The following is a 6,344-nucleotide window of genomic DNA, read 5'->3' as shown; positions in this document are numbered from 1 at the left end:
GAAAAACATTCAATTGTTTACGTGGTGTCGTTAAGTAAAAATCTTCATTGTACTTTCCTATATAAATTAACCACTTGGCAAAAACGTGAGTGGAGGGAGAGATTGGTGGCGACCTAGGGCTAGGGTCCCTTTATAAAAGAGGAGGAGGCCATGTGTGATGATAACTAACTTATCTCTGGAAGCTCTGTGTTCTGTATCTACATATTCTGATACCACAGGATTTCCCAAAACTCCTTTGAGGGAGACTGCCCATTCTTCTGGCAAAGTTTGCATATTATTATGATTTTGAGTACCTCTCGCTCTTTACAGTCCAAAAAATCCATACTAGTTCCCCATGGTTAGTTGTCGATCAGAATAAGATTATTATGCTCAATTAATATGCTTTATTTTTATCTATTGAAGCTCATATGGAAGTTAACAATTTCAGGAAATATTTATTAAGACCAAAAAATAATCGCTGAATTATATGAAGGTACATATTGCTTCCATTACCACCAATAGCAATTAGATAGAACCTCTCCCCGACTGAGATGAGAATGAGTGCTTAAGACTTTTGTGGTCCATATAACTGGTTTGATTACTTTGTATTTAATTGTAGTTATTGTTACTGATTTGTTCAAATAAGCCTCTAGAAGATGCAGATTTGACTAACGCTATGGTAAACGCTTTCTCCAGCTGCCTCATATTCTCATTGAATTCTCACAACAGCTATGAAAGGTCGGTCTCATTATTCCCATTTTATTTATTGAGAAACCAAATCTCAGAGAAGTAATTTCCCAAAGTTCACAGAGCTAATAAGCTGGAGAGCATAAGTTTGATCCCAGATCTTCTGACTCCAAATCCAGTGCTCAGTCCATTAGACGAAACTGCTTTCTTAAGACTAACGGAGGTCCACTTACCACAGGGCTTTTAAAAAATTAAACACAGTTTCTATTTGTTTGGGAAATATGTTCTTAACCCATACTGTCTCACACCTTATATGTACTCTCTTACTAATCAGTTGGTCACGTGGTATAATTTAGTCGTTCCTGGTAATGCCTAATTGTCTTCTGGGAGTAGCATACAATTTTCTGCCTTGCCTTTATCCAATAAATAACTCTCATGTTACATGCTATCAACCTAAAAGGGCTGATGGTCATGCCAATTTATTCTAATAAAAGTCAAGTAACTTACAAACTGCAGCTGTTTTGACATTGGTATCATGACTTAAAATGTAAAGGGCTACCTATGTCACAAGTACATGCTCAAGTTTTTTTACTTTCTCTTTTTAATTTTGGTGACAGAGGATTTTTATAAATTTTAAGCTAAAGCACCCATAGCAAAATACTTACATAGTCATTTGTTTTTTATTCTTCTTTCCTTTATCGAGGCATATTTATTTTCTGCTTCGAGACTTAAGAAAACAATAGAATATAGGTAACTCTGAGATTGGATAGTCATATTCCCTCATTTTACCAATAAAGACATTGAAGCCCAGATATAGTAAAGGGCCCATCCAAGATCACCAAGACCATAAGCAGTAGATTCAGAACCGGAAAATTAGTCCAGAACTCTTTTCTCCATTCCGTCGCTGGGAAGTTTGAATTTTTAAGAATTAATTAATGGATTTGCTTCTATCAGAATCCCCCAGTGAGCCCCTGTCTTTTGAGAATAACACTCGTAAAGACCCAGAAGAAGGTCGAATCTCAATTCTGGTGTCTGGAAGGAATTGGAAAGGTTCTCTGCCCCACGCTCTCTTCTTTCTCCCAGCCCCACCTCCTCTTTGTGCACCCCAAGACTCCAAGTCCTAGGGCTGAAATGTAAGCACAAAGCAAAGAGGATCTGGTAGAGGCATAGCACCTTCTAAGATAAACACCCTTTAGGTGAGAGCAGAAACAATAAGTAACAAAGGAGCGGAACATGCAAATATTGTGATTTTCCATGTATGATGTGGGTTCAGAGAGCCAGAAAACTTGATAATAGGAAGGAAAAGAATACCACTTCAGTAGAAAAGTGCTGAACTAGAAATGAACTTGGAAATCTGCACATCTCCTTAGCGTCAATCTCAATATCCAAAAACAGGATTTGACAAACAACTCAAGTGGACAGTTAGCATAATCAAGGGCAGATACTGGGATATGGGAAGTAAAGACCACATTTAAGGATGAATATAGAGAAAAAAGTGAAATGGAGCATATTTTTAAAATGTGACCGAACCAAGGAAAATGGACAGAACATTTGAAAATGAAAGTGGTCTACAAATTTTTAGGGTTCTTTTTGTTGTAATGGAAAGAACAGCATTGCTTGTATGCAGCAATACTTAAAATAGGAGTAGGCTGAGGAAAGAAGGCAATAGAATAAAATGAAAAAGAAGATAAATTAGAAAGAAAGATTTTAAGAAAGCTAAAAACATCAGATTAAAATCCACATCGGAAACAAAAGATCAACTGATATGTTAAAAAAAATCAATAGCATGAAGGACAAACTTGAGATTTTCTTCCTAATGTTTAAAAAAAAAAAAACAGGTAAAAATAATGGGGAACAATGATATGGAAGACTAAATATTAGCTGACATTACTGGTATTTGCCTTCTGGATGGAAAGACTGTGGAGAAAAAAATATCAAACTATAAAAATGAAATCTTTCCTGAACAGAGCGAAAATCTGTATTTGTAGAGTGAAAGGAGTTAACTGCATTCCAGGCCAAAATAATAATAATAATAATAAGGAAGGAAGGAAGAGACTCCTATCTAAGCATCTCATGGAAAAAATTTTAAACTACCCAGGAGAGAGAATGAGGACTCCTGCAGGCACTCAGAAAGTAAGGAGTTGCTGTCAGAAAACAAAACAGCATTCTGGCTTTAGATTTCTACACTATAGCACCAAATGCCAGAAAACAATAGATAATTTTGAGGGGAAAGTTGTGACTTTGGAATTTGATATATTTTATGTGTTAAAATACAGAAAATATTTTTAGTTATGATAAGCATTAAGGAGATAAACCATCTGTATAGTATTCTAATAAAGATAAATTGTACTGCAACTTACTAAGCTTGGTTAAGAAACAATTTTTGCTTAATATAATTTTAAGGGACTCAGGTGTATTAGATATCAGATCATTACCCACTAGAAGAAGGATATATATGCTTTTAAATAGATGAATAGATAATAATGCTTGAAGCCACATATCTGAAACTTCCCAAAGTCCTCACATGAATGGGTTAAACTAATACAAGAAAATGTACCTAAAAATAATTGCCATATCACAGTGTTATGTTTCTTTATTTTTATTACTGAAATAATCATTATGATCATTATGATATAAATAGAAAATTCAGATACATATTTTACAAATAAAATTCAAATTGTTCTCAGTTTTCTTCACTACTATTTAAAATACAATCCTGAAAGAGTCCCTTGCATCCAAGTGAGAAAAGGCAAGGGGTCAGAGGGTACCATGTGCTTCTCTGCTCTCTTCAAACTCAGAGCTGACAACAGGTGCAAAATTAGAAAATTACAGAATATAACTGTGCTTTAAAAAAGAGATCAGATATGCAGGCAGGGGGAATGAAACTTGTTTTAGAATACAAATGCAAGAAAAGTTCAGTTTCAACTGCGGGAACCTGGCCTGGGGCAGTGAGGTGCTTTCCTTAACTGTACGTGAAGTTTTATGGAACTGTATTTAAATGAGGATACTAAAAGAATAAAAGCAGTAAACAACAATAATAATAAATTACTTCCGGTGTCTACAATGTCAGTGTTAGAATGGCAGCTGGGTTGTTTCATTCTGGTTTTCATCAGCTTGCACTGGAAGGACTTGAAAACACATGGAAATGTCCAGTATCGATGGCCTTAATGCTCAGTTCCTCCCTGGCAGCATAAAGGTTTCATCTGTGCCCCAAGTTGTCTTGCCGATTTAAACTCTAAATTTTCAGCAACACCAGCACATTTACTTTAAATTTAGCGATAGAATAGTTAATGGGTTGCTTTGAGTTTGCCTGGTTTGTCATTTTGAAGCACAGCAAACCTCTTCTAGGTAGAAATCTTCTGGACACGTTCCAAGTATCACCTTTCCCAGGGTCTCCGGAGCCTTGCTTGGCCATAACTGTTTACTCTGAACTATTTAGATAAGAAACACAATGCTTGTATTTAAGTTTTTAATATTTTCTCCACGGCTGTGTTCCAAATGTCAGCAACAAAACTGTGTCCTAATGTTGTGACTGTCCTGGCTGTGTTTTGGGACTTTATTTTAAATGTAGAGGAAGATATCCATAATTTTTTAACATTGGGAACAACATTCTGAATATCAAAAATACAGAGTAACATAAATGATTTTCTTGTTCCATTTTCAACTTTTTCTACTTTTCCCCAGTGATGCATGTGCGCCTAGGAGCACACGAGCGGGAAAGCACGTGTAACATCTAGTTTCTGTCACAGTGTCAGAATTGGAAGGCACTTTCTTGTTCATCAAGTCCAGCCCTCTGGCAGATAGTCTAGGAGAGTCTTTAACAATTTACAAGGTGCTGGGTTTTTTGTTTTTTTTTTTTAAGTTGTTATTGTTGTTTGGTTTGGTTTATGTACATGCAGCTTGCTGTTTAAACCAGATTTTTGAAAATAAAAACATTAATGTATATTTTATGTCTGTTTTATTAAAACAACGTAGAGATTTTAACTTAATCAGCAGTACGTATGGTTTCTGAATGTTTTTTAGTATCACGTTCCTGGGAGTAATGTTTTCCTTTGTACTTTGCAAAATGTTAGGCCATCTTGAGCAGTTCCAGACCTGTATTCTATGCTTCTGAGTGAATGCTCTGGGTGAAATGGTTCTAAATGACTCTCCCTCTGCTTCTCTGACTTAGGTTTTTTTCAGTGGGCAGTCCGAGAGCCCATCTGGAAAGTTCTCATAGTGATTGTATATTGACCATTGAATATATGCCTCTAATTAATGTGTTTGGGTTTTTTTTTTTTTTCCTGCTCTCTAAATTATCGTTTATAGCTTTTGGAGAGTACATTTAATCCTAAAACTTTTTAAGTAGAAATTTACTGTTCTATATATACAACAGCTAAAACCATTTCTAACAAATAAATTTCTGAAAAATACTTCCAAATGAGTAGAATGGTGGTAATGGTGAAAAGATGAGCTATTTCATTGACAATTACTGGTCCTCAGGCAAATTGACTCTCTTATTCTACTTAGAGCACTAATTTTTAAAATTGTAGACACTTGAACCAGTTTTAAAATTTGCTGAAGCATCTATGGCCATGCCACCCTGCATGTGTCTTATCTCATCTGATCTTGGAAGCTAAGCAGGGTTGGGCTTGGTTAGGACTTGGATGGGAGACCACCTAGGAAGATCAAGTGCAATAGGCATAAAAAATTTTTTTAAAAATAAGGGATTGTAAGCAGACAACGTCCTTGCAATCTGTGAGATTAACCAAGGGTTGCCTCACCTAAAAAATAATAATAATAAAATAAAATAAAATTGGATGAAGCAATAGACTTTTCTCAGGAAAATGCTTATATGCATACAACATTTAACATACATAAACAGATTTAAGTACACACACTGGCTCTTTAAAAGAGTTGTCTTTTTGAGATATATTTCAAAATATCGAAGGATTTATTTCAAAATAATCCAGAGGGGTAGAGTAGGTAGAGGTGGAGGTGGAGTTGATATACAAATGGTTACTGAGCAGGTAATTGTTAAAGCAAATAGATGTGTATGTGAGAGTTTGTTACCCTCCTCTCTGTTCTTTTGTATATGTTTGAAATTTTCTATAAAGCAGAATTGAAAAATAAACACACACAAAAAGCTCCTGTGCTAGAGATTCCATAGCCCTCCTCACCAATCTCATAGAATCACAGAATCTTCAAGCTGCAAGGAAGGACCTGAGGAGAGAGAGTGCAGACATCAACACATACAGATAAGACCCTCCCTACTATACCTGAGGTAGATTTTCAGGTGAGAATGCTGTGTTGTAGCAGTGAGGGCAAGAACTGCTGAAATTTGACTTATTACAATGAAGATGGCTTCATTTGTACCTACCAGGTGGGAACACTTTTTGTTCTCTCCCTTTAAGGCATAAAGTAGATCTGTGAAAGCCATGGGGGTTGAGTCCAGAAGCCTTAAGAGAGCTGTCCTGACGACACAGATCCAGGTGAGATCCAGTCGTGCTGAAAGGACTATGAAGGCTGACATTCTGAGTCAGAAGGTCCAGGGACCCAACATGTGGCTTCAAGGGCAGGTCTCCCGGAGAAGTTGCTAAGGAAACTATGAGCTACCAAAACCTTGAAAGAAGGAAAGGACCTCCAGGTGAGCACCAGCAAGGTACGCAGGAAGGGTAGATGCACCTGTAGCCTGGTGC

General features: G+C 36.4%; 1 pseudogene; it reads left to right on the top strand.

The window, feature by feature from the left end:
• The first annotated feature begins 5,230 nt into the window (after window positions 1-5,230).
• Window positions 5,231-5,349, top strand: LOC118600586 (annotated as a pseudogene).
• Window positions 5,350-6,344: the final 995 nt, after the last annotated feature.

Source organism: Rousettus aegyptiacus, unplaced genomic scaffold (genome assembly GCF_014176215.1).
Source record: "Rousettus aegyptiacus isolate mRouAeg1 unplaced genomic scaffold, mRouAeg1.p scaffold_m13_p_3, whole genome shotgun sequence".
Classification (NCBI taxonomy): Eukaryota; Metazoa; Chordata; class Mammalia; order Chiroptera; family Pteropodidae; genus Rousettus; species Rousettus aegyptiacus.
This window is presented reverse-complemented; position numbering and strand designations above follow the sequence as displayed.